Source organism: Rissa tridactyla, chromosome 1 (assembly GCF_028500815.1).
Source record: "Rissa tridactyla isolate bRisTri1 chromosome 1, bRisTri1.patW.cur.20221130, whole genome shotgun sequence".
NCBI lineage: Eukaryota > Metazoa > Chordata > Aves > Charadriiformes > Laridae > Rissa > Rissa tridactyla.
In genome coordinates this window covers 212,790,606-212,812,226 of record NC_071466.1, presented here as the reverse complement: position 1 = coordinate 212,812,226, position 21,621 = coordinate 212,790,606, and the positions used below count along the sequence as shown (strand labels likewise).

Genomic DNA, 21,621 nt, shown 5'->3' with positions numbered 1-21,621 from the left:
GCTTGCCCTCCTCCTCGACAGGAGCTTGCTGTCAGTCTGTCCAGCAGGAGGGTTCCTGAGAGTCTTTTGTGAGTTTCTTAGTTTGTTTTGGAGTGTTTGGGGTTTTTTTTGCTTTTACGTTGTATAAGTAATAATAAGGAAGAGACTACCTGGACAGGAGTAAAAAGGCATTTAATTTAATCTCTCACTTTGTACGTTCTGCAATGCTTTCGGACGATCCATTTTATTTTTTTTTATGCTGCATCCACGTGGTTCGGCTTTGAGTGAGGATATCGTTGGGTAGGCTGGCAGAGGGCAGCAGGAGAGAAACTTTTCTATTTTTGGGGGGAGTTTTCTGGTTTAGGGTTTAGGTAGAGCGCTCTGGCTGCAAGCTGGGGCTGAAATTGCACAGGGCCCAATTAGCGCCTCTTACCTTTTCTGTTTGCTCTTGATTGGTTGCGGAGTCAGAGGTTTAATTAAGCAGAAACGGGGATGTAGAGTTAATGTTCATTATAACTAAAATCGAAACAGCTGTTTACCTTGCCGAAGCCTCATGTGTTAACATCCATAAATCTCCCCCCGAGGAGAGCTCGGGGGAACCATCCCCAGTAAAACACCCCCTTCCAGATATCGTGTTATATCATTTTTGCAACATTTCCTAATCATATTAATTAACACATTAGGGTATAATCCTTATTGTCTACAGAAATTACTTCAATTAAAACTATTAACATATTATCATGATTGATATATTATTACAACTCGCTTTGTTACTACTCAAAAACTACTCTAGCGAACGCGAAGGTTTGAAATTAGCATAAACTGCCACGTTCGTGCTTTTTCTCTTAACCGATGGATCAGGCCTCACGGTAAACTCCCTGAATCATCCCTGGTTCTGTGCTGGGGTTTCTACAGTGAGAAAGGATGTGAGGGGCCATGACTGTCCCACAAGATGAGGCTAAAAAGAGTTTTTTGTCTTGATTAGCCTCTGCACTGCCTAACAGATTTGTGACTGCTGTGCAGGACCATATGGAAGGAGTAAATGCTACAGAGGAACCCAAGACAGTAATGGATACAAATTGGCCATATTCACGCTAAAAAAATGAATAAGATTTTTTTTTTAAGTGTTTTTTTTTGTTTGTTTGTTTTTTGGTCGGAGCTGTGAGGTTTTGGGTTGACTGCCTTGTTAGGAGGACTGAAGGCGAGAGGCGTAACTAGCTTTAATATTGAATGTTGTTACACTCAAATGCTTTGTACAGGCAGGACGAAATGTGCCCTCTGTGTAAAGGCAAAAATTTATTGCTAGCGTAATTGAAATCTTAACAGCCTAATCAAAGAATTATTATTAGTCCAGATCTACTTATTAAAAGAAAAGAAATATAGTGTTACAGGGGGAGGAAACCTTCAATAATAATACAGTTTTAAATGTCTATACACACATTTCCAAGTTTCTGCCCCCTTCTGTGGTGTTTTGCTCACCCTTTCTCCGTGGTTCGTGAGGCTGTTGCCTTTAATTTTTGGAGCTGGGGAGCAGTTATGGGAAGTTGTCAGGTACCAAGGGCTTCACTGGGAGGGGTATGTTGACAGTGGGGGTTTCTTCTTCCTCTTTGCCAGGAGGAGCACGACGCTGATGTTGATGATTTCTTCCTCTTTACTCTGAGCTCTGCTTCTGGCTATTTTTATGTTATCTAACTTGCCTTTACACCCTGCTTGCTCTTTACTAGATTGCAACACCACATTACGCCTGAATTCAGTATGTATGCCATATCTTACATACGTGGGATGCTTTCTTTCTTATGCCTAAACCCACAGGTTTGCGTTTCTTTAGGCAGCTGTGGGTGAGTTTTTATAGCCCTGGGGTCTTGGGAGTCACTCGGTGCCCCATCTGATATCGGTTTGTGCCTCCACTCCACTGCACCTCCATCCTGTGTCGCCTCTTCCGAGGCCCCCGCTATGATCCCGTGTCTGTGTTCCTCTGCGCTCTGGCATTATCCTGGGGTCATAAATATTTCATCCTACGCCGAGCAACTACTTGTTACTACTGTCTGTATAAAAATTACACTTAAACCACATCGTTACGCGAAGATAAGCAAAAGTAAAATAAATTAGGCAATAGCCACCTGGTCATTAGGAAAATTGCTGCTACAGCTAAAGCAGCTAAAACGAAGCTCCGGGCTGGGCAAGGCAAGTGTAGGCAAGCCTGACGTGCCCGGTTCCCCAGGCTGTGCAGACTCAGCACTAAGTCCGTGGCCTATTACTGGCACCGGCAACACCGTGTTTACTGGGCTACAAGGCTCGAACGTGATGAATGAGATCATTACTTGGATTTACCCATACTGGCTGGGGACCAAGCTCAGCGCCACGGGATGTCCTTTCTGGTCTCAGGTTCTAGCAACACCTTAAACTGTTGGAACAGAAAAGGAATACTTTGCCTTTACAGAGCAGATATATATTGGCACACTATTAGCAGACAAGTTGAACGCAAAATAAGACCGTTGATCTAACCGAAGTAGATAATTGCTGTCATTATTCTAAGCCATATGTATTCTATTCATCTTCATGATAGTGCAGTAAGAAAGGTGTTCTCCTCCTTTACAGATAGATAGTATTTACCTACAGTTGCCTTAGGATGCCTCTATAGTCAATGGAAAGACGTTACTACCTCCATTTTAGTCCACCTGAAGTCTGAATTGCCCTCTAAAATGATTATTTCTCGTCACGGACTAAATAGGAAATCCTGCACACATAAATTTAATAAATCTGAGCCAAAGAGATTAGAGATTTGTCTGCAGCAGATGAGTTTCAGAGGCTGTGCTCTCACAGCTGTTACTGGTAACTAGCTTAGCTTACATTTATTTTGTATATGGTCTACATAGGCGACTGCTGTAGTTTAGTACTGTTGTTATACCCCAAATGAGACATGTCCACAGGTAGTCTATGACTGAGCGTGGAATTCGGTTCTCATATTTCAGGTGAGACGATAACGCCCTAATGAGTTCTCATCCATGTGATGTGGTCAGTGGCACTACTCAATTCTTTTCAGTTTAGCCACCACTCCAAACTGTGAAACCAGCTGCTGGTGGCAGCCGAAAAGATGACAATATAATAATAAATTACTAGAAAAAGTTAAGATGCCTAACATCTGCTCTCCACCAAGCTTGAGCATCTTCCCTGTATTGATGTTCTGTCATCTCGTGACACAGTAAAAGAAGATGCCTGCTCTGAAGTTCTTGCAAATTCAAATCATTTGCAGCTGGACCTACATTCCAGGCATCCACCCTCTCGCGAATTTTAGGCCTAAATAGGGAATAACAATAGAGAAGGGAGAAGACAAGTGCAGGAGAAAAAATAGCTTCTTAAAATACCTTAAGAAGTTCCTGGCACAGGTAAAGGCCTGCATCTACTCATTGTTCATTACGATTGATGAGGAAATACCTAGTGATGGCAAGCAGGGTTTTGCAAGACAGAAATAGAAACTGCTACCTCTTCAGAGCCACATGACTGTGTGTCCTGGATTTAGGTTCTGCAAAATGTTTTAATCAAATAACAGTTTGCTTAATAGTATGGACCTTGTTGGTTAGTGCAAACCGAATGCAAACATATTCTAGATAAGATTACGCAGCTCTGAAGGTGCTTGTAGACAGACACTGTTGAGAAAATATACACATAATATTTACTTAAAATGTTCCTGGAGCCTCCTTTGGTGTTATTAGTCTGTCATGAAAATCCGCAAACACATACTTATCAAAAACTCTCTGCAAAACATTAGGCAGTTACTGAAGTCAAATATAGAGGGGTGGATGCCACAGCAGAGCACAGTTAATGGTTGAGCTGTGACTTAACTTACATCCAAGTGCAAACATAATTAGATCAGAAAAAGTCCTGCACCAAGCGTAGGAGGTGTAGCTTGCTTGGAATGCAAAGATGAACCTGGATTCCATCCTACTGCTGCAGTCTCCTGAAGTAAAACTGTAGGAGACAGAAGTCCAGAGCTGAATCCAGGTTGAAAGGTGTAAACCAGCCTAGTAGTTGCCACAATGTTCCGCTCGGTATTGCGGTACAAACTTGCACAAAATGGTGTGATCTAAGAGAAAAGACTTTTGGAATGCAGGGCTCGTGGAGGTTGGTATGGCGTTAATTTGGGGGATTTTCCTTATGTTAATTAAACAATATAAGTTGATTTCTAGTTTCCTTTTCTAAGTTTGTTCGAGTCTAAAAAAGTCTCCTCTTAAGACATGATTTCTATAACCATAATAATTTATTTCTTCTATGTTCTTAATTTCTCTCCCGTACATGGCCCCAGCAGCTGCTTATACTGTGAGGGTATAAGGGAGGAGCGCAGATCCCTCCATGGCAGATCTCCTGTGATTTTAAGCCAGCTCAGTGAAATTCCGCTGGATCTGAACTGACCTTAAGCAGAAGGATGATCCTTGTACATAAATGTGAAATAATACCATAATAGTGAAGAGCGTAAACACCTAAATACTCCAGTAGCCATCACTACATAGTAAACCAACTGGATTTGATCCTGGAGATTATCTTCCAGACTGTATTCCTATGAGTCCTGTTCTGCCATGCATCTCTCATCCATCCATCCATAAAAATCTATTTTTGCAGGTCCCAGAATTAGAAAAAATTAGTATATTAGAAAATATTTCCCTTTTTTCCTTGTAACAGTAGCATTCATCGTTCACTCTGCTGCTTCTCCTCACCACTTTCTACCTCCTGATTAGACCTTGGGGCTGATGTAGGGAACACAAGACCTGGGGACCTTGTGTTCCCTAGGACCAGCAATTTTTTCCTGAGCTAGCCCCCGTAGAAGTGGTAAGCAAGCTATATTTTAACTTATGTGATTTGGCAGGCGCCAGCTAGGAGGTGGTGACAGCTGAGATAAGGAGCCAGTGGGCTAGCAGTGGGGACCTAAGTAACAGAGAGCATCACGGTGGTGGTTAAACTGAGATTCCGGCCATCGGTGTGCCTGGACGTCCGTCTAGGAACGGGCACTCAGGCTTATGTCAGACCGTGCCAGCCTGGAGACGTCCTGAGGGGTTACTCAGATGAGCTGGTGTGTTTTGTATGGACCAAAGCCGTTTGGAAAAGAGGGGAGAGTAGAAGTCCATGTGCGTGTCCCCAGCTGACACCTTTAACCTAATGCAGAAAACAGAATTAAACCTGTAGCTGTCACTGTCTCATCCCAGCATGGTGACCAGCTGTGACTGACTGGTTATAACAGGCTGTTTTCCTTTTTAAAGGTATTATTTATAGCGCTGTCTTTTAGAGGAAGGTGTGAGACTGGTGTATTTGGCTGGATAGCAATGTCAGTGCGTTCGTCTGCTGCAGGGTAGAGGTGATGTTTCTAATCAAGCTGGGGCTGAATGGACTTTCCAAGAGGAGCGCGGTGAGGTTTCTAAACAACTTAAAGGATTTGGTTCAGAACAGTGATTAATCAGTCATTAAAAAGCAATTGCAAATGCCATTACTTTCTGTCCATCTCTAGTGTTTCTCAAGCATGCCCCCGAAAGCTCGACACCATTCTGCAGGTTTAGCAGTAATTTGAATGCAACAAATTGTACCTGCAAAGCACAGATGTTGAAAGCTGAAAAATCTGAAGGTGCCGTATGTTTCCTGTAATTGAAAGCAGGTGCCCTGAAGGAAGCAGAGATTCTGTTTCACTTTATGAAGTATCTAGTTGGCAGAGCAGGCAAAAAATACCCTCTAAAGCTTCAGTCACTAGGACTGGATAAAACAGATTAAAGCTGTTGTCCTACGATAGCTCTAAGGGGCTCCAGCGAGGGATCAAGGTCCCATTGTGTTGGGCACCATAGACAAAAGGAATTAAGTCACAGAGTTTGGAGTACTGAATAAAATTAAAGGGTGGGACGAAGGGGAAGACCATAATGACCCTGTTTTGTGCAGCTCTGAAAACCAGGCCTGACATTTCCAGCACTTTGGGTCTATTCCACTTGCCTTGGGAGGGATGCTGCATCCCAGGTCTGCATCTCCCAGTTGTCCCACTTCTGAATACTTCTATCGTTGCTTCAGTGAACGCTCAATACGGTAGGATCCCAATCTGTCTTTTTCCTTGGTCATTGTATACAAAGAATCCAGGCCTATAAATGAATAAAAGCTATGAAAATTTGTGCTTTCAAGGATGACTTTTTGGGAAACGGTCTGTAATGTGAAGCCTGTAGGATAACGGACAGGAGAGAAGCACCCGGTGCGTCCTAGCTGCGCCTCCACCTGCAGATTTCACAAGGCTTTAGGGAGGGCGTTTTTGTGTGTCTGTGCCTCAGTTTACTTATGGACAGTGGTAAAAGCCCTGAGGGTCCTCTGAGAATTATTCGGTTGATGTTTGTGGGGTTTTTTATGTGTTTTGTGGTACTCTTAAGACATGTAGGAGCCAACTGTTATTGCCCCACTGAATTTAGCTGAATTGCATTCAAGCTGGGCATGCCTTGTGGGTGTAGGTAATATTTGATACTTAAAGACAGAAAAACAAAATAACAGAAAAGCAGCCCAAAAAGTAAAAACTTACCAATGCTTCCAGCGAGCTTTGTATTGCTGCAGGTTTGAGCAAGCCAGGACTATTTCCCCTTCCGTTCTGTGTTTCGGTAACTATAGCAAGCGTAGAAAAAGAGGAAACAACTTTGATCAAAACAGTTTTCAGCTCTAATGAAACAGAGAGCACCCAGCACAGCATCGTCGTACAGTTATTTCATCTCCCCCTGAATACTTTTGTCAAGCTCTGAAAGTGCCGACTGACCTGTGTGCACCAGGCTCAAAGCTCTTGCCCTGAGTCTTCAGCTGCCCTTTAGAGACTCTGCAGCACTTTCACAATACTCTCTCACTCTCTTTGGATTGCCCACGGGGGTTTTTTTCGCCTTCAGTAGATGGCAGACATCTTCTAGGAATTTTTCTTGTTTAGCCTGTCAAACCACCTGAAAGAAAGAAAGAAGAAATGCCTTTTGTCCACATCATGATAGAGATCGTAGATTTTCCTGAGAATACTGAGAATAATGTTTACTGCCTTTCACTAATGGCTGAGAATGGATAGGAAAATCTACGTTCCCAGCAAGTGGAAGAAAAGGTCTGATTTTCCATAGATATTAGTCAGTTTTTCATTCTTTTTGACAATCTTATTTAACTGACTTTAATATTGGATCTCAATTCCAGCCAAAATTTTAAAAACTAGGTATTTAATGACTGTCCCCATCACTTCTCTCTGTAGAGCTTCCTATGCATGAAAGGTCAATGTCAGTCAGGCCGTACCATTTGGCATGAAGATGAATATAGAAGCTAAAGAGGATTTAAAAAATACATGATCTGGCATTTGAAACTGAAGTCTGGGAGTTGAGTCCCGCTTTTATTCCTTTATCTGCTAGTGACCTAGCACTTTGTCTCTTATGGGGTGTGTTTACGGATTTAATAATCTTTTTGTCCTAGTGTATGGCAGTGGAGAAAGTTCTGCAGGGGCAGAGTGAGATTTTAGGTAGGTGGAAGAAGTGTGTGGGTGATGGTACCATTCTCTCTAGAGGTATCTATGTGCAGTGAGTACAGAAAATAGGGTTAATGCTCTCCGTACCTCACAGAACCTGAAAGAGGAGTCCATTTACCTAAAAATCCTTGGCAGGGCCATCTGGTCCCCTTGTTTTTGATTATTGACTGTAGAAAGAAGGGAAAGTGGCTGGGTTACTAATGTGGTACTTTGCCGAGGCTTCTGCAGCTCAGTGAAATCAGCCTGAGCATTACTGCCCTAATTTTCCCATCTGTGAAACTTAGGCTATGTCTCGCAGTGGAATCACGATCCTTACTACTTCTGTGCTCAAAATGCGCGGAGAAAAAAGGTAAAGTTAGAAGACAAGGTGGTATTCTGAACAGCGTCGTGTTTGCTCTAAAAACTGCAATGTACAGCCTGAAAGTATAGAGCAGATACATACGTGAACATATACAGTGTGAAAGTGCAGCACAGAAAAAGAAATTGGGGCTAGATGTCTTACGAGCCATATTTCTTTGGGCAGTAATGCTTTTAGGTGTTATTGTTAGGCATCTCTGGAAAGCAGTTAAGTATTTCCAGTCAAGCTTGGAAATAACCGTTTTAATGTACCAGCAAAGGCGGGGGCGCCTTTAGTTATGATTTGGATATTTGCAAGCAGTTAGGGCTCCGCCTGGTCCCTCCGCATCTGCTGACTTGCTGTTCTTTGTCTTTAGCTGCTCACTCTTGTTAATTGCACTAAACTTTCAATTGAAAAATACGTATATGTATATATATGGAACAGGTTGCCCAGGGAAGCAGTGGCTGCCCCATCCCTGGAGGTGTTCAAGGCCAGGCTGGATGGGGCTTTGAGCAGCCTGGTCTAGTGGGAGGTGTCCCTGCCCATGGCAGGGGGGTTGGAATGAGATGATCTTTAAGGTCTCTTCCAACCCGAACCATTCTGTGATTCTGTGATATATATGACTTTATTAGGCATCGTTAAACAATCAGCAGACAGTGGTCAGCCAGCCTGCAGAATCGACCACTAGTTGTTCTTACAAACATTATAACAAATGACAAATTTCCAAATTTCAGAGCTTTGTATGAAATGAAGCCTGTCGGAATAAGCCACATCTTCATGTCATCCATCTGTCTTTCTCTGGAATCACACAAAACTACCTTTGGACGTGTATGAGCCTTTTCGGCTTCCAGTGCCACGTGTTTCACGTTTTCCTCTGTCTGTCTTGCCAGCTATGTGGTTCCATCATAGGGTTTGAATTGTAGTGAAAGTATTAAGATAGTTAAAAAGATTGAGAGTATCATGGTGATTAGATTTTGGGAAAATCTCTTAGAGGGTCTAAAAAAACCCTTCTTTTTTACTTTATTGACTCATACGGCTGAGATTTGTCAATGGAGATGACTTGTAAGTTTGAGCTGTTCCCTGATGGTTCTTGGATTTTGAAGCACATCATTATTTAGATAGTCTGGTGGTATCTGACCATCTTACCTGGTTTTTAAGGTGCTTAAAATTTGGAGTTGAACCTTTGGAATCAAACAGGCCAACAGCTACAAGTTAGTAGCTTTTGTCTCAGCTTGTTTATAATTTAGTCTCTGTCTTTCAAGTTGGTTGAGTGGGAAGTGGTTCCAAACTACACATTTAGCATTCACTTGTGGGGTTTTTCTTTCTTTGTCTGCAGTAACTTCTCCTGTGGAAGCAGAGCTATAAAGGGTCTGTGAAAGGTTGACCTCATTGGTGCTCACAGATCCTACACTGAATACCAAATTACTCTAACAGCACTTCCTTACGGGCTGCTAAAAGTGATCTGTAACTTAAACCACTGCGCTGTGGTGTTCTGGATGACCCCTACTTTTATAGCTGCTTGTTTGATTGCATATCTTAAAAGAGTGGAGGGTGCTATTGTGTAGGAACGTTTCCCTTCAAATGTATGTTGCCTTGGTTTAGTTTTCTCTTTTATGGCTTTGTCATGCATATATAATATCAGCTTTTCTAGAATAACTTCGTTTAAAGTACGAGCTGATTTTGCAATTTGATATAACCTGCACAGAGCTTTCTCTTCTGTTTCCAGGTACAGAGAAATCGAGCATCTACTTTCTTAGGATGCCCAGGTTATCAGGCACTGTTAAATATCCATCACTCATTCCTACATCCAGTACGTTGTTATATGCAGAGAGCAAAAATCTCAATCCCTAGTTGCCACAAATCGCCATTTGTAGCAAAGTGGATCAGGTTTTCTGAATGAAATCTCAGATGATCTGGTGATGTTTAGCCTCTGCGAGAAAGTTGTTCTTTGCTAGTAGGTGGCTCATAATTTATCAAAGCCAAGAGACTTTGATACCCTCTATCCTGTCACATAAGACTGAGCTGCTGCTGTGGTGCATGAGATAAGGTTATGTTGCCCCTGGAAAAAGAATTCACTTTTTTCGCCCTCTGATATTTCTGTTTCATCCCTTCATGATGTGATGGCTTTCTGTTGTCACTTCTCATTTTTGTAAGGGATTACTAAGTGCTCCTGCTGCTAGGAGTAACAGGATCATGTGATAACTCGGGTTGGAAGGTCCCTCAGGAGATCTCTAGTCCAACCTCCTGCTCAGAGCTGGGTCAGCTGGGAGGTCAGACCAGGTTGCTCAGGGCTTGATGCAGTTGGGTCTTGAAAACCTCCCAAGATGGAGATTGCATAGTATTTCTGGACAACCTGTTCTAATGGTTGACTGCCTCCAAGGGAAAATATTTTTCTTTCTATCCAGTAGGATACCCTTCTTTTAACTTATATCTGTTGCTTGTTGTCTTCCCACCATTGTGCCATGCAAGGGACCTTGTCTTGTTCAGCCTGGAGGGGAGAAGGCTTCATGGGAACCTTTGCATACTTATGGGAGGCTATTGAGAAGGCAGGGCCAAGCTCTTAAACTGGTAGATATTCCCATACCATTTTATCCATGAAGGCTGGTCTGGAGTTGTTCACTCTTTGAGAGCGATTTGGAAGAAGATGTTTTAAAGCAAAGTGATACAGTTTCTGCTGATTGTCCATGTGTGTGAATTTAAGGGATTCTGGCCCTCCTAGGGCCTAAGTCTTTGACTCCTAAGTCTTCCTCCTAAGTCTTTGACTTCAGGAATCTATTCTGCATTGCATGACATCATGACTGAAGTTGGGTGCCATTGCCTTGGTCTTTTGAGCACCCATAATCCGTTGGCAATCTGTTAATAGATGCAGTGAGACTTGTTCTGCTCCAGGTTTTCTAAACAGGTATAACATGTTTTCCCCCTCGATTGCCAGCACTTATGTATGCGAAAATAAGAATGGTTGTCTCAATTCTTGCATATGTCTGAATTTTCTCTCCAATAGCTGTCTCATGTTAACTGACTGCCTGAAGTTATACAAATTACTGCTACAAATGGTTAACACTTAAGGAAATGGGAAATTGTTTGTTGTGCAGACAGTACCTGTCAGTCTGGGTAGCAAGTATACAGAAACTTGTTGCGTTGCAAGGCAGAGCAGCACCCAAAGGCAAAGTATTGCACTGGTGTTCTCTAGCTATTTAATACACGTTTTCTTTTTTTTTTTTTTTTAAGTCTGCCAATAAATCCACATCTATTTGAGCTGATTTTTTTAAAAAACCATTTGGGACTATGCTGTTATTTCCTTGTTGTATATCTCCAGGTTTTTGCATTTTTCCCATAATGTTAAAGAGGGCGATAAGAGCGTATTAGTAGTCAGGGATGACTCTCTAATTTGTATTTTCTAAATCTTACATGACCCCGTTCCCCCAGCATGGCAAATTCCTTGGGTCCTAACTGCAGACCTAAATGAAACAAACTTGTGCTGTATTTTCTTTCCAATCAGAAGAAAAATGAGTGCATGTAGTTATTTAATGAAAAAAAAAATATCCTTTCCAGCCCTTTCAAAGGACTTGCTACATTTCTCAATTTTGAGTATACTATTGCTAATGCTGCTTGCAGCGTCTCCAGAGCGTACCTGAAGATTTCACAAAGACAGAACAACTTCTTAACCAAAACAAAAGTTTGTCTTCTGAATCTGGAGAGTCATGAAAGTAAGGAGTGGGGAATAGCGAAAGGAGAGGATTTGAGGTTTTATGGCAAATTATTTTCAGGACGGAGACCGGGGGCTTCTGTTCCTGGAGCAATGCTTATTAGTTAGACTATGATGCATTTTAACTTAAGATGTGACTAAAAAAGAGGACTTTTTTTTTTTAAAGCTATTTAAACTTCAGCACTAGCTACGTAAAAGCACATGAACAGCTTCACAGGACCAAACTAAAGGTTGACCTAACCTAGTAGCCTGTCTTCCACAGGAGCCCATAGAAAATGGATAAGCAAAATAAACAAAATAATGGTGAAAGTGCTCAAGGATTTTTTTTTATTTTTTTTTTCCCCCTGTAGGATCTCCCAGATATTTTCAAACTGTTAGACAGTGACTTACAAACCTGAAGTTGCACCTGCATGTTTTTCTTAAGTAGCTTCGTTGGATTTCTTTTCCACCAGGGAAGAATTCGGTGGGTCCTTCCAGGTCCTCACATAGTGTGCTATTTTGAGAGCGAAGAGCTAGATATATTTTCATGATATCACTGTTTGCTGCTACATTATTATACCTCCTGTACGTTAATAGTGCTGAGCTGTTTGCACCATCCCACACATTCGGTGTTTGTGCCAGCATGGTGAATCAGAAAAACATCTGCCTGGGGGGTAGGAACGTGGTTTTATGTATGAATGCGTAAACATGAAAACTCTACACCTTCTGATTTGAACTCACACCAGAGAGCACGGGAGAGACCTCTGAATGTCTGCGGTTGGGAACCGGCCCTTGTGCAAATCCCGTGTGAGAGGGTTGGGGGGGGATAAGGTGACGGTCCACATCAGCGTTAATGAAGAAGAAAACTGGCAGAGCGGCGGCTTCCTCTGAGAGTGAAGCTACAGACATTGTGACACTGAGATACACATGCTGTTATTTCATTAGCATTCATGAACCACTTTGTCATTAATTTAGGTCAGTGTTGCATTGCTTGAACTTAAGATTCAGTGCAGGGGATATTTGAGGTTACATCGATCCTTCCAATGTTAATTTTTATTATTTTTTTTCCAGTGGCCTTTTTTTGATTTTGGAAGTATTTTAATTTTGTCCATTCGGGATGAATGGCATATGCCAAGCATGGCGACTCCTGATGGGCATTCAGCTCAGTGGTATTGATGAAGAGACACAATACAGGAAAAAGATGACTTAAAATAAAGGAGGAGCTCTTCTCGCACATTTGTACATTCAGAAAAGTGCGGCCACCTAAACTTCCCAGAACACACTGAGCTTTTAGTAAATAATAGGCTCAGGGGTCGCAGTGATCCTCCTGTTGATACTATGGAGTTTGCTGGCAGCTGACATCTCCACGGAAATGCAGGAATGTCAGCCCATGAAAGCAGCGTTAGCATCTTGACAGGTGGCGTCTTTAGACAGGTTTCGAAGTAAACCGGAGCTCCTGTGTTTTCTTAAGAAACTTATTTTATCCCACAGTTACTGGAGCTTTTCGAGTCTTGTTTTGAAAGGTACCTATGATAAAACCGGGTCTTCCAGAGCCGGCTGCACAGCCTTTCAGGAAAAGCCCAGGGCTCTGTCACTCAGTTCTGCCCAGAGGTTGCATTATTAAGAGTAAGACGGACACAGAATTCCCTTTCTTCTTTAGTCTCCACCCTCTTATCTTTTTAGGCATTTTTAAAAATTGCCTTATATACCAAAATAGAAAGTTTGTCAGAAGCCTGGCAGATAAGAACTCGTACAGCCAGTGAAGATGCTGTACAAATAGCAGAGTTGTAAGTATTTAGCAACATCACAGTAGCCTTGTTCCACATTTGCAATTAATACACGTCTGTGTTTGCATTTGTTATAGGACTCTTGACAGCACCAACATAACAAGAAAAACGAACAACCTGAGTAATAAATCTCTGGAGGCATTCAGCAAGTGCCATAGGGCTCATTAATCTTGATTATTCCCCATAATAGATAACTTCACAAATCATCTATTCTCCCCAATCATGCACATAAGGATAACGTATATATTATAGCCTCCCGTTCTGTAAAACCCCAAATAGAATTTCATTTTTTAAATATAAGCCTTGACAAATGCAAGACAAATATTTATAGAAAAGGGATGGGTATGAATAACAATGAATTGGACTGAAAAAAGTGGGGCAGAGACTGTTGTGAAAAGAAGGTGCCATCTTTTCTGGGTTTTGGGTTTGGTCTTCCCCCCCTCCAACCCCAGCCCCCAACTTTATGATGTCTCTATTTGAATCAAGGAATTCATTTATTTATAGCCTGAAGTAGATGGGATTTTCTTCCTGAGAGTTTTGGCCGGGGAGATAAAGGAGTCTGCAGCTGCAGCCCTCATGCATGCTCTTTAAGGAATGTAGACAGGGGAAAATAGGAGCCGCTGAGAAATACCCTGAATTCCAAACAATTTAGTATTTATAATTTATACTACTGATTCCTTCTTTTTCTTGTACTCTTCCCAGAGCCTCCCTTTGAAAAGCACCCGAAGTTATCAGAGAAAACCACAGTTCCGATTTGGTTTTTACCTGTTTATCATGTTTTCTCAACTGCAAAATAAATATGCCGAGGCAGCATAAGAGATCTGTGAAAGACATAGCATTTAGAGTAAGACTGCATGTATCCTTTCGGAAAGAGTACCAGAGGGGCTCTAATACCCATAGTTGACACTGGACTGCGAGCTGTGCTTCAGCTCAGAAATCCCTTGGTTATCTTCACGCTAATTATGCAAAGAAAAGAAAATATAGGCGACATTAATTTTTAAAAAATATATAAAATATTCTGGGTTTAATGCAATTGGTATTAAAAAAGGACAAGCAAGTGGAGTGAGGTGGAAAACTGAACTTTTTTTTTTTTTTTTTTTTTTTGGCATAGAAGTGGACCAGGACCTTTTTTTGCCTTCATAGTTGTCGTGACCTTAACCTGATGCTTAAGAGTAAGTTCTGCTGATTGAAGTTTCAGAAGCGTAAAGCTGTATTCGCAGCTGATCCTTCCTCTTACGCAGCATAAAGCATGAGATGTGATTGCCCTCGTCTTTGCCTGCAACCCCATTTTGACACCTTTCTTTTCCCTCCCTCAATGTGTCCAAATGCTCTCAAAACCTCAGGATTTTGTTCTGTGACCTGGGGCACTAAAATAGCAGTTTTGTGTGAGTGGAAAGGATTTAAAAGAGTAACAACTGAACTGCTTTAAGGGAGCGTTTCCCCTTCTTGTTCACTGTCCCTACTCCACCCTTTGTAACAAGTACTCAGGATTCATTTTCCTTAAAATTTAATAGAAAAGAGACTATGTGTATCGTCTTTCAGAGCTGAAACGAGAACCTGAGATTTGAATCCATTTCTTTTCCCAAAATCTGCTGCGCACATCACTGGAGCAATTCTGCCTCTTCAGTTCTTTTGCATGTGATTGCAGTACACATCTATAAAACACCTTAGTCCTTTAACAGCCTACATTGCGCCCCTCTTCCTAAATACATGCACATTAATGATCTCCATGGGCAAAATACCAAGGTGAAGAATGAGCCTTACCTTTAAGAAGTTTGAAAAGGGGGAGAAAAAATTGAAACTGTTCATTTTCTAAGTTTGATTAGGTGGATTCAGGATCCTGTAGATTTGGCTTTTGTGTTTAGACCCATTTTTCTTCAGACCTCTGCAAAGAACTTTCCAAGACAGTGTCAAACAGTAGTGCATTTTGGTTTGAAATTTTTCTTTGATATCAGCACAGTCTGGGAGTTTGAAGCACGGTTTCAGAATCAGGATAAATGAGTTGTATTCCTAGCTGTCTGAGAAAAATTCAAGTAACTCCCTTAATCTCTCTTGGCCTCAGTTTCTTCCTGTATAAAACTATACTAATAATACTTCACCATCTTTGTAAAATGTTCCACAGTCCTCTGATGAAAGGAATTATTTTAAGTTCAAAGTGTTACTCATAATGAAAGAATGAACTTGCTTATTCTTGAAGAAATACATTATATAAACATCAAAGAGCTGTTTGTACCAAGTGTTAGTCTGCCATAAGGTGCTCCTGTGTCTCAATTAGCAATATTTTCTCTTTCCCTTCTCTGTGAAAAGGAATGTATTTGCTGACGTGGATGCCATGTGATACAATTCCTTCAATGTCAATGTGTGCAGTAGAACTAAGTATGGTGATTGGCATCAGCCATAATTTCCTATTCTGTCAAAAAATTAGCATGCCAATGGATGCAAAGTGATGTGCAGTCACTTGTAATCATTTTCCTTCCACTGCCCTGCCTGGCTGATTCCTCCAAAGAGCCAGGAGTCAGCGTTGGAGAACAACTTGAGTTTTGCAGTTCAGGTTGTGCTGGAAAAGTACTGGACTCATCTTTAGATAATGCCACTTGCAATCATTTCCAAAAGCGGGAGCATTCTCGTCTTTTGTTGGGGGATATTATCGAAGTGTAGGGATTGTCTCTGTAGAAGTTAATGCAGGTTACCTGTTCAGGTAATGATTGGTAGTAGTTGGCCACCAACAAAAAGGGGTTAGACAAGTGGGAAAGCGTGATGTGTTCTTTAATGGATTAATATAAATTTTAATATTTTTCCTTGGATTTTTCTACCTCTGGCTAGTCTCAGTGCGGCCACATGAACTTGGTTACTTCTCTGGCTCTTCTCTCTTTGATAAAATTCAGATGCATTGGGAAGTTAATATGCAGTTAATGCAGCGTGCCACCCTCTTTACCTGTAGACGTTCCCAGGGTGCTGTGACTGCCTCCGAGCAAGGAGCCTGCTCTACTATGAAAGTGGCCTGTTCTGCTTCCCCTGTAGAATCATTTAGGTTGGAAAAGCCCCTTAAGATCCTCAAGTCCAACGGCAAACCTAACACTGACAAATTACTACTAAACCATGTCCCTCAGCACCACATCTACACGTCTTTTAAATACCTCCAGGGATGGTGACTCTACTACTTCCCTGGGCAGCCTGTCCCAATGTTCGATAACCCTTTTGGTGAAGAAATTTTTCCTAATATCCATACTAAATCTCCCCTGGTGCAACTTGAGGCCATTTCCTCTTGTCCTATCACTTGTTGATTGGGAGAAGAGACTGACCCCCACCTCTCTACACCCTCCTTTCAGGGAGTTGTAGAGAGTGAGAAGGTCTCCCCTCAGCCTCCCTTTCTTCAGGCTAATGAACCCCAGCTCCCTCAGCCGCTCCTCATCAGACTTGTGCTCTAGACCCTTCACCAGCTTTGTTGCCCTTCTCTGGACCCACTCCAGAACCTGAATGTCTTTCTGCAGTGAAAGGCCCAAAACTGGACACAATATTCAAGGTGGGGCCTAACCAGTGTCGAGTACAGGGGGATGATCACTTCCGTAGCCTTGCTGGCCACACTGTTTCTGATACAAGCCAGGATGCTCTTGGCATTCTTGGCCACTTGGGCACACTGCTGGCTCATATTCAGACGGCTGTCAACCAACACCCCGGGGTCCTTTTCCACCAGGCGGCATTCCATGCTGCTGTAGACATGCTCTAAGTGTGGATGCTGCTTCTAGAAATATATGGAAGGGGACAGCAACATGCAGGAAACACAACACAGCGGAGTATAAGGTGGCCCTGGTGTAACTTGTCCCCTCGTACGGGTTGAAAAGGAATAAACACCAAGAGGGTTCATAGTAACCCTGAACAAAGTAAGTCCTGAAGGACAAAATTCATGTTGCTTGAATAGCAACACGTCTGACACTGATACTCTTGTCCTTTTGCATCTTGAAAAGGCATTAGAAAGTCTTTTCTTTTTTTGTTGTGCTGACATAGTGGTACAAAAGGGGATAGTGACCCTTCTGGTTTAAACTGGGAATACTGGTCTTCAACTGGAAAGGAACAGAATTAAGCAAAGACAGAATATGGAGACGTCTTTGCATCTCTTTAATTGTTGATGGAAAGAGAGAGGACAGTACTGTATTAAGATATTTGAATTCAAGTACATAAAGGGTTACAAGGAGAAACTGGTCCCTCTCCAGGCCTTGTTGAGATGGAACTATAAATACAAGTAAATAAGTGGCCAGGGCATTGCTGGAGGGATCATTTCCATTTTCCAAAATAACATCTAGTATGGTGAGGAGGCAGGACTTAACAACACTTCCCATTGGTATCTCCTTGTACCTGAGACAACATCTCCATAAGCACTTCGCCAGTACTCTCGTGCTTGCTTCAGTGAGATCAAGTGACCAAAAACCTGTTCTCAGTGTAAACAGAAAAATACATTAGCTGGTTTATTTTTAAGTTGTTTGGAAACTTGTCAAGTGAAAGCAGCTCTAAATGACATCCAGATTTAAAAAAAAAACGTTACTCTCAGTATCTGAAATAGAAGTGGTAGTTGTGACAGACTCCCAGTGCTCACATCTCTGGAGCTTAAAAGATGAGAAACACATGTTTAAACTCAGATGTCCGATTTAGAAATAAATTCATACGGGCTTTCCATCTCTAGGCTAGGACCTGTCTTATGGAAAAAAAGTTTATGTAATGCTGTTTCCATTATAAATAGAGACTAATTTTCTCAAAAAGACTCTTAATGCTAAGCAAACAAGTAAGCTCAGTACTAAAAACATTCTCAGTGCTTCATTGCCTTGGGTTTACAATATCATTTGCACGTCAAATTATATTTCATCTTATGATTTAGTAATGCCAGAAGAATAGATCTAATTCTGTGTCTCATGATACCCTTAAAGATGGAAGATTGCTTTCCATGGAGTGTAAAACTCAATTTGTAGTCATGTGTATAAAACATGACTTTATGGCAGATTAGCTTGCTGTAGATTTAGTTCTCTCTGACAGTGAATTGAAAAATATTAGCATTTCACTGAACACAATATTAATGGCAAGAAGAGAGTATTATTGTAACGTCGAAAGTAGAATGAGAATTTTGAAAGTAGAACCAATAAGCAGAAGAAAATGTATTTAGAGATTTGCAAGGAGTTTAGGTAGAGTTGGTTTAACTTTTTTCTTTTCTTCCTCTTTTGTTTTGTTTCTTTTTCCCCCTCTCTCGGAGTCATTTTAAGAAACAAAAGTGTATTTGCAGATCTCAGACTGACCTGCCAATGATTTGGAAACAGCAAGTACAATGCTGGAAAAGGCCTTTGAACCATGTCTGTTTCAGATGACTGTAGTAAATCTGAATTTTAAAAATTTTTTCGAAGGGTTCCGTTTTTTGATTTGCAAATGTCTTGCTCAGTGGCCAGATGTGCTGTTTGCTTGTTCCGGTGCAAGGAGAAGGTATAAGCGGAAGATCAGAGTGATTGTTTTTATGCGGTTCATTATTTATGATAGTGTGACGGTGTCGCTGAAGCAGGTGAGCATCACCTCCCGGGTGTGATGTCCCTTGGCGTGCGGAGTACTTGCACTGGAAACGGGCCCGAGCCAATTAACGTACCACTAAAATCATTACATCCATGTGTTGCACTGAGGGTTTTAGTAGAAGAGGTGGAAGAAGGAAAGAAATGGAAAAGGAAACCCAGTAGACACTGTAATTAAATGGCATTCGAGAGGAGTGTGTTTTATGGAGAGCGCTTCCTACTATTCCGTGTCCTGCACTTGAATTTTAGCAGTGTATCTTCTACGTATCTGCCAGGGTGATCCAACGTGTTTATGCAGAGTCTGCTTTTATCATGTGACTGATAGTAATGCAATTCTTTATGCCTAACTCAAAGTTAATATATTCAAGATACAAATGATATCTGAGGGCGTAGAAAGCACTGCAACAATTTAGCTGCAGTTGTAGAAAGGTTCCCCATGCTTCTATTTTAACTGGATACTTTTTATTTATTAATTGTGTTCCTTCTAATTCCATAGAAAGTCAAAAAAACAATGTGTGAAAACAGCATAATTATGCTTTGATATTGCTGCAAAAGTAATAACTGAATTTGATCTGCTTTTAATCTTTCAAGCTATTCATTGTATCTATCCCTTATTCCTATGGTTATCTTTTTCCTTATTCAGTTCTCTTTGATTAACAGGCAGTGGGGGTCTACCTGCTTTCTTGGGTCAGGCACAAGCTCTGCTTTCTTTTAAAATAGCTTTCAATGTGATTACTGTTCCTTTGTTTCCGTTTAGGAAAGCATTTAAGATTGCAAATGATGTGCTAAATTGTCCCATTCTCTGCAGAATATTTTCCACATATTCCAAAGGTTGAAAATTATGACAGTGTGCTTGTTCTTAATTATGCATGCTTATATTAATTCATATTTTCACTAATTTTCTTTCATTTTTAGCTACAGCTTATGCTGTGCGGACTCAGTCCTACAAATATGCATGTGATTAATTTTCCTTGCCGGAATTGGTTTTGATGCTGTTGCTTTTTGCAATCTCCATAGGAACATTTGCAACGTATACCGCATACAACAACATGCGCTTGCTGTGGGACGACGCTTGGTGTCGAGTCAGAATAGGGCGAGAAGGGATGGAAGGGGAAACTGGTTGCAGACCCCAGACGTTGACTGGTTTGGAACTGGCTGGTTGGGAAGAGCAGACGTGTACCTAGCAACTGGTTCAGGTGGCCAGGCGCTCTCAGGAAGCTGAGATGCTTCTTTCCTGATCTGTGAGTAGCTGCTGAGCTCAGTTACCACAACCACATTGCTAGTGATACCTGAGCTCCCCAGTGGAAACCAGCCGCTGTGCTGGTGGAGCCTCAGATGAGCTAAGTAAGTTGCAGTGAGTTGGAGGGGGAGACCACACGGGCACACAACCCCTCTTTCCCAACCCATCCTGCTGTGACGCTTATTTTACAAGCTATCATAAAAAATATTTCTAATCCATAGAAGATAGGTGTCGCTGAAGCAGGTGAGCATCACCTCCCGGGTGTGACGAGGCTGTCCCTTGGCGTGCAGAGTACTTGCATTAGAAACGGGCCCGAGCCAATTAACGTACCACTAAAATCATTACATCCATGTGTTGCGCTGAGGGTTTTAGTAGAAGAGGTGGAAGAAGGAAGAAAATCTGTTGATCTTTAATCTCCTGGTGGTCTCCTTGTCCTTGGTGGTAGCATAGGAGGTTAAGTGAGTTTACTCGGGAGTTAAAGTCTATCTGGACTGAGAATTTGGCCCTAAAATTTTGTCTTTAAAATAGTTGCTTCATTGCCAACAGACTTGTGTTTACCATCGCAATGAGGCAGAAATTCAAGGAGACGGAGGGACCTGTCTAGTGTGACTTCCTTCCTCTGTCCACCTACATCCCCTATCCCAGGCAGAGGTGGAGGGCACACACAACTTTTCCTCTATGAAAACCTCAAAAATAAAATAAACTTGTACAGTCATGAGTTGCAGACAGTTGGGTGCATGCCCCACGCAACCCATCGCTCAGGTTTGCAGTGCACCCGTGTGCGTCACGGCCCTGTGGTCGCTCTCTGGCTCCGTAACCCAAATGCAGCAGATATCATTGCGGCCTTCAAAACCAGCCTGCTTGACAGCGTGTTTCCTGGCTGGGGTTTGTCTTCTCCTTCCTCATGCCCAGCACAGCCTCTCCCTTTGCATGTCCCCAACTATTTAAGCAGCACTGTCTCCTTTGACAGTGGTAAAAGTGCATTTCTAGAACAAACAGGGTCCAAAAAGACGGGATTGCTGTAAAAATCCCAAGGAAGTAGAGACTTAGTGACAACTTAGCCTTGATGGGACCATAGTGATACCAGTTGTTAACCTTCTCAAGCAAAGTATTTATTGCAATATTTAAATTTACTTTAAGTTGAACAGGCCAGTACAAATACTGAGGGTTTCCTGTGGTTTATCTGGCTTACTGACATGTGCTAAAACTGCGTCAGCCAAGCACACCCTAGGGCTGTAAGTAGGTCGGTAGTCTTCAAAAATACATCTTATTCCCTTGCAAGAGCAGCATCTTTTTGCCTCAGCTTTTGGAAAAGCCCGTATCACTACATATGGCTTTCTGTGTTGCATAGCTTACAAAAAGATGCCTGGAAAAGAAGTCTTCAGTTTCTCAGCTGTGCTCTGTGGTACAGGAAAAGAAAGTCAGAGATGGTTTGTCTCTTTGCCAGAGCAAGGAAACCACCCTTGGCCACACGGTCCTATTAATAACAGCTTAGATGGTGTTACTGTATGGTGCAACTTAGATGTTTTTACTGTGTAGCGCAACCGAAGTTTCT

At 41.9% G+C, this 21,621-nt stretch overlaps 1 protein-coding gene across 10 annotated transcripts in view; it reads left to right on the top strand.

Moving 5' to 3' along the window:
• Positions 1-21,621, top strand: part of CELF2 (CUGBP Elav-like family member 2) — a 383,210-nt gene that overhangs the window by 175,277 nt on the left and 186,312 nt on the right. The gene's annotated exons all lie outside the window — the stretch shown is intronic.